The following is an 18,664-nucleotide window of genomic DNA, read 5'->3' as shown; positions in this document are numbered from 1 at the left end:
CCTTAACAGAGAATCTGGCTTCATGTCAGCAGAGAATCAGTCTGAATGTAATAGCAGAGAATCAGGCTTCACGTCAGCCACCACTGCAACAGTCCATTTTCATAAATTTAGGCCAAGCACCCAGGCAGAGGAGAGAGGTCCCGTAACAGACAATCTGGCTTCATGTCAGCAGAGAATCAGTCTTCATATCATAGCAGAGAATCAGGCTTCACGTCACCCACCACTGTAAGAGTCCATTTTCATAAATTTAGGCCCAGCACCCAGGCAGAGGAGAGAGGTCCCGTAACAGAGAATCTGTCTTCATGTCAGCAGAGAATCAGTCTTCATGTCATAGCAGAGAATCAGGCTTCACGTCAGCCACCACTGCAACAGTCCATTGTCATTAATTTAGGCCCAGCACACAGGCAGAGGAGAGAGGTCCCATAGCAGACAATCTGGCTTCATGTCAGCAGAGAATCAGTCTTCATGTCATAGCAGAGAATCAGGCTTCACGTCAGCCACCACTGTAATAGTCCATAATCATAAATTTAGGCCCAGCACCCAGGCAGAGGAGAGAGGTCCCGTAACAGACAATCTGGCTTCATGTCAGCAGAGAATCAGTCTGCATGTCATAGCAGAGAATCAGGCTTCACGTCAGCCACCACTGCAACAGTCCATTGTCATAAATTTAGGCCAAGCACCCAGGCAGAGGAGAGAGGTCACGTAACAGACAATCTGGCTTCATATCAGCAGAGAATCAGTCTTCATATCATAGCAGAGAATCAGGCTTCACGTCACCCACCACTGTAAGAGTCCATTTTCATAAATTTAGGCCCAGCACCCAGGCAGAGGAGAGAGGTCCCGTAACAGACAATCTGGCTTCATGTCAGCAGAGAATCAGTCTGCCTGTCATAGCAGAGAATCAGGCTTCACGTCAGCCACCACTGCAACAGTCCATTGTCATAAATTTAGGCCAAGCACCCAGGCAGAGGAGAGAGGTCCCGTAACAGACAATCTGGCTTCATGTCAGCAGAGAATCAGTCTTCACATCATAGCAGAGAATCAGGCTTCACGTCACCCACCACTGTAAGAGTCCATTTTCATAAATTTAGGCCTAGCACCCAGGCAGAGGAGAGAGGTCCCGTAACAGACAATCTGGCTTCATGTCAGCAGAGAATCAGTCTTCATATCATAGCAGAGAATCAGGCTTCACGTCAGCCACCAATGCAACAGTCCATTGTCAGATATTTAGGCCCAGCACCCAGGCAGAGGAGAGAGGTCCCGTAACAGACAATCAGGCTTCACGTCAGCCACCAGTGCAATAGTCCATTGGCATATATTTAGGCCCAGCACCCAGGCAGATGAGAGAGGTCCCGTAACAGAGAATCTGGCTTCATGTCAGCAGAGAATTAGTCTGCATGTCATAGCAGAGAATCAGGCTTCACGTCACCCAACATTGGAACAGTCCATTGGCATATATTTAGTCCCCGGCACCCAGACAGAGGAGAGGTTCATTCAAATTTGGGTAGCCTCGCAATATAATAGTAAAATAAAAATAAAAATAGGATTGAATGAGGAAGTGCCCTGGAGTACAATAATATATGGTTAAGGGGAGGTAGTTAATGTCTAATCTGGACAAGGGACGGACAGGTCCTGTGGGATCCATGCCTGGTTCATTTTTATGAACGTCAGCTTGTCCACATTGGCTGTAGACAGGCGGCTGCGTTTGTCTGTAATGACACCCCCTGCCGTGCTGAATACACGTTCAGACAAATCGCTGGCCGCCGGGCAGGCCAGCACCTCCAAGGCATAAAAGGCTAGCTCTGGCCACGTGAACAATTTAGAGACCCAGTAGTTGAATGGGGCCGAACCATCAGTCAGTACGTGGAGGGGTGTGCACACGTACTGTTCCACCATGTTAGTGAAATGTTGCCTCCTGCTAACACGTTGCGTATCAGGTGGTGGTGCAGTTAGCTGTGGCGTGTTGACAAAACTTTTCCACATTTCTGCCATGCTAACCCTGCCCTCAGAGTAGCTGGCCGTGACACAGCTGCCTTGGCGACCTCTTGCTCCTCCTCTGCCTTGGCCTTGGGCTTCCACTTGTTCCCCTGTGACATTTGGGAATTCTCTCAGTAGCGCGTCTACCAACGTGCGCTTGTACTCGCGCATCTTCCTATCACGCTCCAGTGCAGGAAGTAAGGTGGGCACATTGTCTTTGTAGCGTGGATCCAGCAGGGTGGCAACCCAGTAGTCCGCACACGTTAAAATGTGGGAAAATCTGCTGTCGTTGCGCAGGCAGTGCAGCATGTAGTCGCTCATGTGTGCCAGGCTGCCCAGGGGTAAGGACAAGCTGTCCTCTGTGGGAGGCGTATCGTCATCGTCCTGCCTTTCCCCCCAGCCACGCACCAGTGATGGACCCGAGCTGCGTTGGGTGCCACCCCGCTGTGACCATGCTTCATCCTCATCCTCCTCCACCTCCTCCTCATCCTCGTCCTCCAGTAGTGGGCCCTGGCTGGCCACATTTGTACCTGGCCTCTGCTGTTGCCAAAAACCTCCCTCTGAGTCACTTCGAAGAGACTGGCCTGAAAGTGCTAAAAATGACCCCTCTTCCTCCTCCTCCTCCTCCTCCTGGGCCACCTCCTCTTCCATCATCGCCCTAAGTGTTTTCTCAAGGAGACATAGAAGTGGTATTGTAACGCTGAAAACGGCATCATCGCCACTGGCCATGTTGGTGGAGTACTCGAAACAGCGCAACAGGGCACACAGGTCTCGCATGGAGGCCCAGTCATTGGTGGTGAAGTGGTGCTGTTCTGTAGTGCGACTGACCCGTGCGTGCTGCAGCTGAAACTCCACTATGGCCTGCTGCTGCTCGCACAGTCTGTCCAGCATGTGCAAGGTGGAGTTCCACCTGGTGGGCACGTCGCATATGAGGCGGTGAGCGGGAAGGCCGAAGTTACGCTGTAGCGCAGACAGGCGAGCAGCAGCAGGATGTGAACGCCGGAAGCGCGAACAGACGGCCCGCACTTTATGCAGCAGCTCTGACATGTCGGGGTAGTTGTGAATGAACTTCTGCACCACCAAATTCAGCACATGCGCCAAGCAAGGGATGTGCGTCAAACTGGCTAGTCCCAGAGCTGCAACGAGATTTCGCCCATTATCACACACCACCAGGCCGGACTTGAGGCTCACCGGCAGCAACCACTCTTCGGTCTGTTGTTCTATACCCTGCCACAACTCCTGTGCGGTGTGGGGCCTGTCCCCCAAACATATGAGTTTCAGAATAGCCTGCTGACGTTTACCCCGGGCTGTGCTGAAGTTGGTGGTGAAGGTGTGTGGCTGACTAGATGAGCAGGTGGAAGAAGAGGAGGAGGAAGTCGAGTAGGAGGAGGTGGCAACAGGAGGCAAAGAATGTTGCCCTGCGATCCTTGGCGGTGGAAGGACGTGCGCCAAACAGCTCTCTGCCTGGGGCCCAGCTGCCACTACATTTACCCAGTGTGCAGTTAGGGAGATATAGCGTCCCTGGCCGTGCTTACTGGTCCACGTATCTGTGGTTAGGTGGACCTTGCCACAGATGGCGTTGCGCAGTGCACACTTGATTTTATCGGATACTTGGTTGTGCAGGGAAGACACGGCTCTCTTGGAGAAGTAGTGCCGGCTGGGAACAACATACTGTGGGACAGCAAGCGACATGAGCTGTTTGAAGCTGTCTGTGTCCACCAGCCTAAATTACAGCATTTCATAGGCCAGTAGATTAGAAATGCTGGCATTCAGGGCCAGGGATCGAGGGTGGCCAGGTGGGAATTTACGCTTTCTCTCAAATGTTTGTGAGATGGAGAGCTGAACGCTGCCGTGTGACATGGTTGAGATGCTTGGTGACGGAGGTGGTGGTGGTGTTGGTGGTACATCCCCTGTTTGCTGGGCGGCAGGTGCCAACGTTCCTCCAGAGGCAGAGGAAGAGGCCGAGGCGGCAGCAGCAGAAGAGGTAGCAGGGGGAGCCTGAGTGACTTCCTTGGTTTTAAGGTGTTTACTCCACTGCAGTTCATGCTTTGCATGCAGGTGCCTGGTCATGCAGGTTGTGCTCAGGTTCAGAACGTTAATGCCTCGCTTCAGGCTCTGATGGCACAGCGTGCAAACCACTCGGGTCTTGTCGTCAGCACATTGTTTGAAGAAGTGCCATGCCAGGGAACTCCTTGAAGCTGCCTTTGGGGTGCTCGGTCCCAGATGGCGGCGGTCAGTAGCAGGCGGAGTCTCTTGGCGGCGGGTGTTCTGCTTTTGCCCACTGCTCCCTCTTTTGCTACGCTGTTGGCTCGGTCTCACCACTGCCTCTTCCTCCGAACTGTGAAAGTCAGTGGCACGACCTTCATTCCATGTGGGGTCTAGGACCTCATCGTCCCCTGCATCGTCTTCCACCCAGTCTTGATCCCTGACCTCCTGTTCAGTCTGCACACTGCAGAAAGACGCAGCAGTTGGCACCTGTGTTTCGTCATCATCAGAGACATGCTGAGGTGGTATTCCCATGTCCTCATCATCAGGAAACATAAGTGGTTGTGCGTCAGTGCATTCTATGTCTTTCACCGCTGGGGAAGGGCTAGGTGGATGCCCTTGGGAAACCCTGCCAGCGGAGTCTTCAAACAGCATAAGAGACTGCTGCATAACTTGAGGCTCAGACAGTTTCCCTGGTATGCATGGGGGTGATGTGACAGACTGATGGGGTTGGTTTTCAGGCGCCATCTGTGCGCTTTCTGCAGAAGACTGGGTGGGAGATAATGTGAACGTGCTGGATCCACTGTCGGCCACCCAATTGACTAATGCCTGTACCTGCTCAGGCCTTACCATCCTTAGAACGGCATTGGGCCCCACCATATATCGCTGTAAATTCTGGCGGCTACTGGGACCTGAGGTAGTTGGTACACTAGGACGTGTGGATGTGGCAGAACGGCCACGTCCTCTCCCAGCACCAGAGGGTCCACTAACACCACCACGACCATGTCCACGTCCGCCTCCCTTACTAGATGTTTTCCTTATTGTTATCGTTCACCACAACAACAAAAATATTATTTGGCCCAATGTATTGTATTCAAATTCAGCTGAATATAATTTTGAGGCCTAGTATTTAGGCGCTGGGTGACCGGTATAGATTTACTGACAGAATTAGACTTGGAAATGCACAGTAGCGTGTGTGTGAAGTTATTCTGAATGACCCTATGTGCACCTTGAATATTATATACCCTTTTAGGGATAGATTTCAAATAGCTCTGATACAGCAGAAACCACTAAATTATGAAATTGCTAAATTGGGAATTGTATTTCAACCCAGAACAAAAAATGTGCTTTGACGAACACTAAATAACTTTCCCAGCCAGAACAGTACAGCGGTAACGACAGATTTAGCGGGATATAAATTTGAGGCCTAGTATTTAGGCGCTGGGTGACCGGTATGGATTTACTGACAGAATTAGACTTGGAAATGCACAGTAGCGTGTGTGTGTGAAGTTATTCTGAATGACCCTATGTGCACCTTGAATATTATATACCCTTTTAGGGATAGATTTCAAATAGCTCTGATATAGCAGAAACCACTAAATTATGAAATTGCTAAATTGGGAATTGTATTTCAACCCAGAACAAAAAATGTGCTTTGACGGACACTAAATAACTTGCCCAGCCAGAACAGTACAGCGGTAACGACAGATTTAGCGGGATATAAATTTGAGGCCTAGTATTTAGGCGCTGGGTGACCGGTATGGATTTACTGACAGAATTAGACTGGGATATGGCCAAAAAATAACCACACTATTGCTGGTTAAATGCACTTGGTGTGACAGCTTGACCAACCACACTACTGAGGGTTAAATGCACTTGGTGACAGGCGCAGCTTGCCCCTGATGTAGTATATGGCCAAAAAATGAACAGACTATTGCTGGTTAAATGCACTTGGAGTGACAGCTTGACCAACCACACTACTGAGGGTTAAATGCACTTGGTGACGGGCGCAGCTTGCCCCTGATGTAGTATATGGCCAAAAAATGAACAGACTATTGCTGGTTAAATGCACTTGGTGTGACAGCTTGACCAACCACACTACTGAGGGTTAAATGCACTTGGTGACGGGCGCAGCTTGCCCCTGATGTAGTATATGGCCAAAAAATAAACAGACTATTGCTGGTTAAATGCACTTGGTGTGACAGCTTCACCCTGATGTAGGCTTTAGCCAAAAAAACAACCACACCATTGAGGGTTAAATGCACTTGGTGACAGGCGCAGCTTGCCCCTGATGTAGTATATGGCCAAAAAATGAACAGACTATTGCTGGTTAAATGCACTTGGTGTGACAGCTTCACCCTGATGTAGGCTTTAGCCATAAAACAACCACACCATTGAGGGTTAAATGCACTTGGTGACAGGCGCAGCTTGCCCCTGTTGTAGTATATGGCCAAAAAATAAACAGACTATTGCTGGTTAAATGCACTTGGTGTGACAGCTTCACCCTGATGTAGGCTTTAGCAAAAAAACAACCACACCATTGAGGGTTAAATGCACTTGGTCGCAGCTTGTGCTTGCGCACCACAAGACACAAAATGGCCGCCGATCACCCCAGAAAAAAGTGACTGACAAACGGTCTGGGCAGCCTAAAAACAGTGAGCAATTGAGTATCAGCAGCTCAATGATCCACAGCTGCAGATCGATCAATTAATCAAGTCCTTTGGAGGAGTTAATCTGCCTAATCTCGCCCTACTGTCGCAGCCGCAACCTCTCCCTATGCTGATCAGAGCAGAGTGACGGGCGGCGCTATGTGACTCCAGCTTAAATAGAGGCTGGGTCACATGGTGCTCTGGCCAATCACAGCCATGCCAATAGTAGGCATGGCTGTGACGGCCTCTTGGGGCAAGTAGTATGACGCTTGTTGATTGGCTGCTTTGCAGCCTTTCAAAAAGCGCCAAGAAAGCGTCAAAAAGCGCCAAGAAAGCGACGAACACCGAACCCGAACCCGGACTTTTACGAAAATGTCCAGGTTCAGGTCCGTGTCACGGACACCCCAAAATTCGGTACGAACCCAAACTATACAGTTCGAGTTCGCTCAGCCCTACTCTTTACCAATTATTTACGGCATTTTTGAAAAAATTTGCCCACTGTCCAATTTTAAAATTAATTATGAAAAAAAATCACACATTTTGAGCATAGGATTGAGTACCCAAACTAAAACTGACTTTGCAGCTCGCTCCCCCTTTAATTGGGATACCCCATACATAACCTACCTAGGAGTCAAAATTGGTACTGACCTCACTAAATTACTGTGTTTCATCTCAACTATGTCCCATTATTACAGTCCATGCAAAATCAATTAAATAACCTCCACCTCCAGACACTCTGATGGTTTGGTCGCAAAAATATTTTCACTTCCTTAGTTTTACCAAGACTAAACTACCTACAACAAGTCTTACCCCTTCCTATTCCCAACTCCTATTTTCAAACCCTCACTAGGGAAATACGATCCTTTATATGGAACCGCAAGAAAGCTTGAATACGCCTCTCGATTCTACAGAAACCAAAACCCTTTGGGGGTATTAACCTTCCGAACCCCTCACTCTACAACACAGCTACCCTATTAACCAGAGTTATAGACTGGTTTAGAGAGACCCCACACAAGTCATGGATAAGTATGGAAACCACCCTAGCTCATTCCTCTCTCAGTTCTTTTGATTCATTCCCAAAAGAACCAAATTAACAATAAATATATTAGCCCAAATATTAAGGCTACACTGGAAGCATGCGAAAAATTCCAAAATTCCGATGCCCTCCCACTGCCCTCCCCTTATTCAGGTGAGAGACCTTATTGATCTTGCGCCACCAGAACTGAAACAAAGTATCCCTCCATCTATCTGATACTCTAAAATCCCGGCACTCTCCCTGTTTGGAGAGGGGGGGCAAGATGGGATGCAGGGAATTCTGTTTCCCTATTACCTGAAGCCAAAACCTTTCCATCTCTTTACTCATTTATCCACTCTTATCTAAATATGTACCTTATCAAGCCTTACTGAGACCCCTAACCTGGTTTGAAAGCCTAATTTGCTCTCAACCCACTCCGAAAAAATTAATCTCTCAGTTATATGGAAGACTTGGCTCCCCAATCTGTACTCCTAAATTGGCCTACATTGGAGCTTGGGAGAGGAACCTTGAAGTTTCATTCTCCAGGGAAGACCAACTACGACTATACAGGGAACCCCACACCTCTTCCAGATGTGTTAGAATACAGGAAAACGGATACAAAATCCTCACTTTTTGGTATAAAACACCCTGAAGTCACCTGTAGGTTCAATGACATGGGGTCTGATGCCTGCTGGAGGTACGGAGAGAGGGGAGGCAAGTGCTTTCATATCTGGTGGTCCTGCCCACTAATCTACAAGTGGTGGACTGAGATCTTTAGACAATGCAACCAAATATGTAAAACAAAGACCTCACTGTCACCTCAACTCGCACTTTTAGGGCTCTCCCCCTCCCACACAACTGCCGGGGTCACACCACTGTTTAAAAAATTGCTTATGGCAGCCTATTGGTTCATCGGTGTTGGCTATCCCCAGATCTCCCACCACTAGACCACTGGGTAAACATGGTGGACACCATTTATAGATTCGAAGAATTAGCGGCCTGCTAGAAGCCGATGTCCATCAGTCTTTCACCTCACCCCCTTGCAAATCAGCCAAGCAGTCTGAGCCCCAAGTCATGCAGCAGTCTCTTCTGCTTTTTGATGACTCTGATATCAGGGTTTCAGGGTTTCCCAGGGCCATACACCTAGCCCTGCCCCAGAAGTGGAAGAAATGCACCGATGCCCAACCACTTATGTTTCAAGATAAGTACATGGGAGGACCATCGCAGCACGTCTCGGATGAAGACGAGAACACAGGTGCCAACTAGAGATGGCCTTGCAGTTCGCCCGACAGTCAATTTTACGGCGAACTTTGCGTGTTCGCTATTCGCCTAACATATGGAGATATTAGACCCGCCATATTCTTTTACATTCTAAAGAACTTTGACCCATGACACATCCATCAGGTGGTACAGGACAGCCAATTGAGACATTTCAGCACATGGACATACCCCCTACCTTATAAATAAACCTGATCTGGCCAGTGTAGGGAGAGGTTGCTGTGTGGAGCAGGGACAGGCTGTTAGGGACCAAACGCTAGCTAATATGGCCACAAAAGTCTTTTTAAGGACTGGTATAGATGTGCTATCGATAGGTGTAATACACAGAGGGGTGCAATATACTTACAATATACTTTTATAATGATTCAAAAACACATAGATCTATATAGTGATCACCTGGAAGTCAGGGGCCAGGGGCTTACTAGGGCCATTTTTATATAGGGTAAGGTTCCAGATGGGGTCGCTCTTATCAGGGTGGGTGGTCTGTGGATAGGCTATCAGGGCCAGAATAGCACCCCCGTGTACTACAATATCAGGGACAGTTCTTTGCCCACCCTGTCCTTCAATACCACATCATCATCTAGCCCAGGGATAGATGTTTTTTGCTTTACCTCCGGGATTCATGGATGTGCACTGGAACCCCCCGGATTGTGGTAGGACATATGGCTTCTGATTTGGCGCCACCGAGCACCTGATTTAGAGCCCCCGAGCACTTGTTGTTGCCTACCACATCTATATTTTTGCTTAACTTTAATAATTTAATTTATTTTCATTTTGAGGGATATTTTTTCCATTCAGACGTCCGCAAAATGGGTCTGCATCCCAAAAAATTGCGGAACGGGTGCAGACCCATTCATTTTCAATGGGGCCGGAATGTGCTGTCCGCATCCATGCTTTTGTTTCCGCAAAAAAATAGAACATGTCCTATTATTTTCCGCAATTGCTGACGAGATTATATTATCGCTGGCACTATTATAGTGCCAGCGATGTGCGGTCCGCAAATTGCGGAATGCACATTGCCGGTGTCCGTGTTTTGCGGATCCGCAAAAAACTTGGACGTATGAATGTACCCTCATAGTAACATCATTAAAGGTTATGTTTTATCTTTATGTATATTCTAATGGATGGCCTTCCTTGTACAATGTTATAATATACTTTCTATTTTAGAAAGTATATTATAGTGCATTTGTATTGTGCGGCAGTTGTGTGCGGTTCTGCTGCGATACTGCAGGTATATAGAGGGACAAGCGTTATTGGAACAAATAATTTCTACTAGTGTGATATACCAGTCCCCACCCCCCCCCCCCCCAAAAAAAAAAACTGATTGAAGCAGGGTGTTATATACCAATATACTTTCTTTATAGTGCATTTTGTTACTGTACAGTGCATTTTGCACATGCGCATACGCGAAAATTATATTGTCGATAATTTTGCATTGAAAAAAATAATTAATGGAGATTGCAAATTCGAATAATACATCTGGTATATCACTGTCCATGTTGTGGGACTATTTGTGCATTTCTAGTAACTATTTCTTGGCTGCAAATATGAGCTGAAAGTTTTTCAGGTTCGCCTGCCATTAATATGAATGGGACCCGCCGCAAACTTGCGGTTTGCAAACATTTGATCGTCGTCCCGGCAGATGTTCGTCCATCACAAGTGCCAACTGCAGGGGCTTTCGAAAGTGTGCAGACCGACATGGAGGGCAAGGGTGAAAACTGGGTGGAAGATGATGTGGAGGACGATGAGGTCCTCGACCCCACATGGAATCAAGGTCATGTGAGTGACCTGTGTAGTTCGGAGAAAGAGGCGGTGGTCGCAAAGAGCCACCAGCACAGCAGAAGAGGGAGCAGGGTGCAAAAGCGGAGCGGCCGTCCCCTAAACAGTACGCCTGCTACTGCCCACCACAACAAGGGACCGAGCACACCAAAGCCAGCTCCAAGGAGTTCCCTGGCATGGCAGTTCTTCAGACAATGTGCTTACGACAAGACACGAGTGGTTTGCATGCTGTGTAATCAGAGCCTGAAGCGAGGCATAAACGTTCTCAACCTGAGCAAAACCTGCATGACCAGGCATCTAAGTGCAAAGCACGAGCTGCAGTGGAGTAGACACCTCAAAAACCAAGAAAGGTATCTGGCTCCTCCTGCTTCATCTTCTGCTGCAGTCTCAGCCTCCTCATCCACCTCTGGAGTAACAGTGCCACCTGCCACCTCGCAAACAGAGAATCTGCCAGCAACACAACCATCTGGGTCACCAAGCATCTCCACAATGTCCCACAGAAACGTTCAGCTCTCCATCTCCCAAACACTGGAGCATAAGCGGAAGTACCCCCCTATCCACCCACGATCCCTGGTCCTGAATGACAGCATTTCTAAATTACTGGCCTTTGAAATGCTGTAATTCCGTCTGGTGGAGACAGAGTTTTAAGCTTTATGGTAGTGGCTGTCCCACAGTACGTCGTGCCCAACAGCCACTTATTTTCAAGGCGTGCCATCCCTTCCCTGCACAACCAAGTGGGGGACAAAATCAGGTGTGCACTGCACAACGCCATCTGTGGTAAGGTGCACCTCGCTACGGATACGTGGACCAGTAAGCATGGTCATTGATGTCATATCTCCATAACAGCACACTTGGTAAATGCAGTGGGGGCTGGTTCTGAGGCGAATAGCAGTTTGGCGCATGTCCTTCCACCACCGAGGATTGCAGGGCGCTTCAGTTTGCCTCCTGTTGCTTCCTCCTCCTACTCCGCTTCCTCATCCAGTCAGCATAACCACCACCAACTTCAGCACAGCCAGAGGTAAACAAGAGCAGGCAGTTTTAAAACGTATCTGGTGGACAAACCCCACACCGCGCAGGAGCTGTGGACGGGCCTTGAACAACAGACCGATGAGTGGTTTGTGCCAGTCAGCCTCAAGCCCGGCCTGGTAGTGTGCGATAATGGTCGAAATCTCGTAGCAGCTCTGGGACTAGCCGGTTTGACGCACATCCCTTGCTTGGCGCATGTGCTAAATTTGGTGGTGTAGAGATTCCTTCAAAATTACCCTGATATGTCAGAGCTGCTGCATAAAGTGCGTTACTATCCCACTTCTATGCATCCTTAAAAAAATGCTGCTGGCAATGATGGAAGAGGATGTGTCACAGGAGGAGAAGGAGGAAGAGGGATTATTTCAAATGTTTTCCGGCCAGTCATTCACAAGTGGCTCCGAGGGTGGGTTCCTGCACCCACAAAAGCCAGGTACACAATTGTCCAGCCAGGGCACAGTTCTGGAGGATGAGGAGGTGGAGGATGAGGAGGAGGAGATGGAGGAGGAGGAACCGTGTTCACAGCAGGGTGGCACCCAGACCAGCTCATGGCAATCACTGGTGCGTGGCTGGGTTGATACAGAGGACACCGACGATACACCTCCCACAGAGGACAGCTTTTCGTTGCCTCTGGGCAGCCTGGCACACATGAGCGTTTACATGCTGCAGTGTCTCTGCAATGACCGCCGAGTTGCCAACATTCAAACTTGTGCTGATTACTGGGTGGCCTTGCTGCTGGATCCCCGCTACAAGGACAAAGTACCGTCCTTAATTACCTCACTGGAGAGTGATAGTAAGATGCGCTAGTACAAGCGCACACTGGTAGATGCGCTGCTGGTGGCATTCCCACCTGACAGCGGGGGCACAGTGGAAGCACAAGGCGAAGGCAGAGGAGGAGGAAGACGTTGCCAATGCAGCTGGGCAATGCCAGCAACTCAGAAGGCAGGGTTAGCATGGCCGAAATGTGGAAATTGGAAATGTGGAAATTTTTGGGTGTGATAAACTACTGCTATACCTAGTAAACAGGTTAAAAAAATTCACTAATTTGTCTGTTACATTTTTGGGTGACATTCAACAATTTTTGGCTGTGATAGACCCCTGCTCTACCTAGTAGACAGGTTAATAAAATTCACAAATTTTTCTGTTACATTCTTGGGTTGACAAATTTATAATTTTTGCAGCGAATAAACCGCTGCTCTGCATAGGTGACAGGGAACGAATTTTTAAAAAATAATCAGTTCCATTGGTAGGTGACATTAACCTTTTTCTAGCTATGAAAAACCCCAGCTCTGCATAGGTGACAGGGACTTAAATGTCTAAAATTCGTATTTAATTGGCCCTTTCATTCGATCCTTCTGCTTTAATAACTTGTCTCACATTTCCGCTTCATCCCATTGCAGCCATTGACCTCCCTTGGATGATGTCTCCCTTTTTCACGCTCCCTCTCCGGGGTGGAACCCTGATTCGCCAATAACCGTGATCAACATGGTAGGCTCAGAAAAGAACATCAAGAGTCTTCTATAATACATAGTAATACCTACAAAAATAGCTATTCCCTTACGTCCTACCAGCAGCACAGATGGGGTTAACTGCCCCCTGTGGACTGGTAGGACCGGCGGAATTTTTAATGAGCCCAAGAACCAATAAACAATCTTCAACTTCAGGGAGGAGATCGTCCCCCAGCCCACCGTGTTTTTTTCCGTCCTCTGGACAGGTGGACTGGTGTGTCGCTCCCCTCAGGGAGCTGAAGTATGCAGGGGGTCTGGTTTTCTTAAACATTAAGGAAATCACCCCCCTTTCTTTGTTGCTATTTGCCTTTATTCTAGGCATAATCGCGGCTATTTTTTGTACAGGGTACTGTCGGGGGGGGGGGGGGCTCCCCTCCCCTCTTCTATCTCGCCTGGATTTCGGCGTCTCTGCGGTGTCCCGTTCTCTCCCTGCCGCATGTGTGCGGCGCCATGGGTGCCGCTATCTTCCGGAAGTGATGCGCGCCAGCTGCGCTTCGTCACTTCCGTTTTTTTTTGCTATCTCCGATGCGGTGGGGTTTTCTTCTCACCGCTCGTTTGTTTTCTCCTTTTATACATCCTGAATTGTCAGGATAGCTTGGGGAGACACATAGGGTCCAGCTGAGCCTCATTAGGCTCTTTTACTTCTCTGGGCTTGGCTTCCCTTTTTTAAACGCCCAGAGCCTGTCATTCAGTGCTCTGGTTGCATCGCTTTCACAAGCTAGCTCCAGAGTTCCCTGTGCTTGATATATTATCATAGATATATTGATTCGCTTGGGTATTTTTCTTCACAGCTCTATTTGCTTCTGTGCTGGTGGGCACCATATGGTTTCGTTTCACCTCCACCTGGTGCTTGTAGGTGTTATGACCTGTTTTTTTCTTTTTCTTTACAGTTATGGCTTCCCCCAGAGATTCTGATCAGCGGAAGTCCACCGCCAAAAGGAAGCATTTGGCCTGTTACGAGTGTAACACACCTTTGGACGACAACTGCCCTTACTCAAGGTGTGAAAGTTGTCGCACACAGGCATCCATGGAACCCACAATACAAGAGATGTTCCAGTGGACGAAAATTACGTGGGTGATTCCATTAATGGAGTAGTTTGCCTGCTTAATGAGATCCTCTCAGACTCCCATGGAAGTGGCTGCACCGGTCGAGAGACCTACCCCCTGTTCGGTGGGGTCTTCTTCTGAGGAGGAGGGAGTCCTCCGATCCCGCCGGACGGACACAGCGTGTCTTTAGAGCGGATGAGACCCTTCTCTCTGTGATGCGTACAGAGTGGAGAAAGCCTGAAAAAGGACCAGTCCTCACCAGGAAATTTAAGCTCATGTACCCAATGGCTAAAACCTTGGTGGAATCGTGGGGTTCCGTTCCCAAGGTGGACATGGCAATAGCCAAGTTGTCCAGGCGCACTCTGGTCCCTGCAGACGATGGGTCTAGCCTGCAGGACCCTCTAGACCGGAGGGCAGAGTGCACCCTTAGAAGGGGTTACGTGGCGGCTGCTGCCTCCGCATCGACATCCATTGCGGCCACTGAAGTAGCCTCCTTCTTACGCTCCAAACTTAATCAGATCCAGACAGACGTGGACCAGAGCGTTTCTAGAGACGACATCTTGACAGCGTTTAAATCAGTCAATCTGGCCGTGGATTTCTTGTGCGATTCCTCCCAGATACAGTTGAAACTGGCCGCCAAAACAATGGCTCTAGTTTCGGCTGCCCGCAGACCACTATGGCTGAAGCCGTGGATCGCGGACAACGCGTCCAAATTTAATCTATGTGGGCTCCCCTTCGAGCCGGATAGGCTGTTCGGGTCCGAATTGGATAAAATCATGGAGGGACTCTCCGATAAGAAAGGGAAGAGTCTCCCCCAGCAGCCCTTTCGGGGACGCCCCAGACAGGATAAAAAAGGCGGAGACCGTTCAGGGCAGCAGGCTAAGCGCAGAGATTGGGAGGGGCCGTCTCGTAGATTCTCGAGACGCTCCCGCAAACCCACCAGGGAGGCGAAACCCTCCTGACTATGGGCCTCCTCGAGGCTCTTGGATAAGCCCTGCTACCCCCGCAGTATCTCCTCTAGACTTTCCCGTACCCCTCCCCCAGATTCCCATGGGGGGCTGGGGGGCCGTCTCTCCCACTTCAAAGACTTTTGGGCCCAGCAAATTGCAGAGCCCTGGGTTCAGGATATAATTTCTGCCGGTTACCGGGTAGATCTCATCTCCCCCCCCCCCCCACCCCAGAGAGATCCATCGCCACGCGAAACTTCGGGTCGGCCAAACAGAAGATCCTAGAGTCTTATATTCAGAACTATATCTCCAAGGGAGCCCTGGAGGAGGTGCCGGCAGGGGAGAGAGGCCTAGGGATTTATTCTCCAGTGTTCCTGGTTCCCAAGAAGACGGGAGATCTCCGGATGATCATCGACTTGAGATTCCTCAATCGATTTATAAGGAAAACCAGGTTTCGTATGGAAACCATAAGGTCAGTCAGCCATATCCTCAACTCTGGGGACGTCATGGCTACTCTGGACCTCAAGGATGCGTATCTTCACATCCCGATCCATTCCACTTCCCGGAAGTTCCTCAGGATCGCGGTCCAGATTTTAGGGGTTCGCAGGCACTTTCAGTTCGCCGCGCTTCCCTTCGGAATCTCTTCCGCCCCCCTTATCTTCACCAAGGTGGTGGTGTCGGTGGTGGCAGCTTTGAGACTTCAAGGACTGACTATTATTCCCTATCTGGACGATTGGCTTTTCATAGCCTCTTCAGTTCCGATCCTTACCCACCATCTTCAGATCGCAATCTCCTTTCTCCTCCGCCTGGGCTGGATCATCAACTGGCAGAAGTCGAATATGAGCCCATCGACTTCAATCGATTATCTAGGATTCGTGGTCGACTCTGTGGAGAAAGGAGAGTGCGGATTCAGGACCTGGAAAAGGTCCTTTATGTCCCTCGTCGAGTCTCCATCCGGACTCTCATGAAGATGCTGGGGCTCATGTCAGCGGCTGCGGACGCAGTCCCTTGGGTACTATGGCACCTCCGTCCTCTTCAGTCGGAGGTCTTACGCTTATGGAACAGCAGCCCTGCGGGGCTAGATTCTCTGTGCTCCCTGTCCGGTCAAACCCGGAATTCCCTCAGATGGTGGTTCCATCTGCCAGCAGGGAAGTCTATGACCCAACCAGCTTGGCTCATATTGACTACGGACGCGTCCCTTGTAGGCTGGGGCGCTCACCTAGACGGATCCCCAGTTCAGGGATCTTGGTCTCCCCTGGAGCGGCGTCTCTCCTCCAATCTTCGCGAGATGCGAGCTATCCGGCTAGCCCTCCTTCACTTCGCCCCTCAGATTCGGGGCAAAGCTGTGAAAGTCCAGTCAGACAATATGATTCTCTATATAGACAAGCAGGGAGGCACAAGATCATTACCCCTTCTTTCAGAGATCGGGGTAATTCTTCGGTGGGCAGAGTCGAACCTTTCCCATCTATCTGCCACTCATATTCGAGGCTCCCTCAATATGATAGCGGACCGCCTAAGTCGAGGATTACCGACCATGGAGTGGTCTCTGCACCCGGAGATCTTCAGGCAGTTAGTTCACAGATGGGGTATGCCAGAGGTGGATCTCACGGCAACCAGGTTCAATGCGAAGGTTCTGAGGTTCTGTTCCCTATACAGGGAAGACAACCCCCTGGCGATAGATGCTCTGTCGATACCGTGGAGGTTCAGGCTGGCTTACATCTTCCCTCCGTTTTCCATGATACCAAGGGTATTGATGAAAATCCGTCAGGATCAGGCCTCGGTAATTGCCATCATACCGTTCTGGCCCAAGAGATCCCGGTTTACCCAGCTCATTCAGATGAGTCGGGGACAATACTGGAGACTCCCCCCGGAGCAGACCCTGGTGTCGTGGGAGACTCACCTCTGCCCAGATCTGCACAGGTTCAACCTGACAGCCTGGAGGTTGATCAGTCCCTTCCCAACATAGAAGGGCTTTCCAAGTTGGTCCTGAGAACTTTGTTGCATTCCCGAGCAGAGTCTACGAAGAAGGCCTACTCCAGGATCATGAGAATCTTCATGTCATGGTGTGATTCCAAACAGGTGGCGTCTGCAGATCCGCCCCTTCCTGCGATATTACAATTTCTTCAAGATGGATTAGATAAAGGTCTTTCTCCAGCTACCTTGAAGGTACAGATTTGTGCCATCTCGGCCTGTCTTAACAGGCCACATTCTCGGGACCCACTCATCAAACGCTTCCTTAAGGGAGCTGAAAGACTAAAGCCTACTATACTGAAACCTATTCCCCAGTGGGATCTTTCAGTAGTGCTCAGGGGGCTAGCATCTCCTCCCTTCGAGCCATTGGAGGAGGTGGAATTCAGATTTTTGACTTTAAAGGTGGTTTTTCTTCTGGCTGTAGCTTCAGCCAAAAGAATCTCTGAATTGCAGGCTTTTTCCGCAATTCACCCCTATATCATTTTTCTGCAGGACAGAGTACTCCTGAAGTTTTTACCCTACTTCAGGCCTAAGGTCCCAACCTTCCAAAATATCAACCAGGTAATCTCTTTACCAGTTTTGGTTTCAGCCTCCTCCTCGGATACTCCAGCTAGAGACCCGCTGGACATTTCTAGATGCCTCCAGGTCTATGTGGATAGATCCAGAGAGTTCAGGATAGACGAGAATCTTCTCATCCTGTTTGCCGGTAAGTCTAAAGGCCGTAAAGCGTCTAAAGCTACCATTAGTCGCTGGATTAAGGAAGCCATCAGGGAGGCCTTCGTCTCCCAATCACTAGATCCTCCGGAGTTTGTGAGAGCCCATTCTACTAGGGCTGTCTCCACCTCTGCTGCAGAGAGAAGACTTCTCCCCTTAGAGTTGATCTGTAAGGCAGCTTCCTGGAGTTCTGAGTCAACCTTCATCTCCCATTATAGGATAGATGCTAGGATGGCAGAGTTTTCGGCCTTTGGGCAGACAGTTCTTAGTTCTGCCAGGCATGAGGACCCTCCCTAGGGGATTATTCTTGCTATCTCCCCATCTGTGCTGCTGGTAGGACGTAAGGGAATCGTTAATTTCTAACGATAATTTGTTTTCCCTTAGTCCTAACAGCAGCACACAAATATCCCACCCTAAGTACATTATGCTTGTTAAAAACACGGTGGGCTGGGGGACGATCTCCTCCCTTTCAGGGAGCTGAAGATCGTTTATTGGTTCTTGGGCTCATTAAAAATTCCGCCGGTCCTACCAGTCCACAGGGGGCAGTTAACCCCATCTGTGCTGCTGTTAGGACTAAGGGAAAACAAATTATCGTTAGAAATTAACGATTCATTTACATTTCCAATATGTCTACTTCATGTTTGGATCATTTTGGGAATGACACTTTATTTTTTGGGGACGTTACAAGGCTTAGAAGTTTAGAAGCAAATCTTGACATTTTTCAGAAAAAAAAAAACTTTTTATGGACAGGTCAGGTCTGAAGTCACTTTG

The sequence above is a fragment of the Bufo gargarizans genome, chromosome 4, assembly GCF_014858855.1.
Source record: "Bufo gargarizans isolate SCDJY-AF-19 chromosome 4, ASM1485885v1, whole genome shotgun sequence".
NCBI lineage: Eukaryota > Metazoa > Chordata > Amphibia > Anura > Bufonidae > Bufo > Bufo gargarizans.
Note: the sequence above shows the minus strand (reverse complement) of the source record.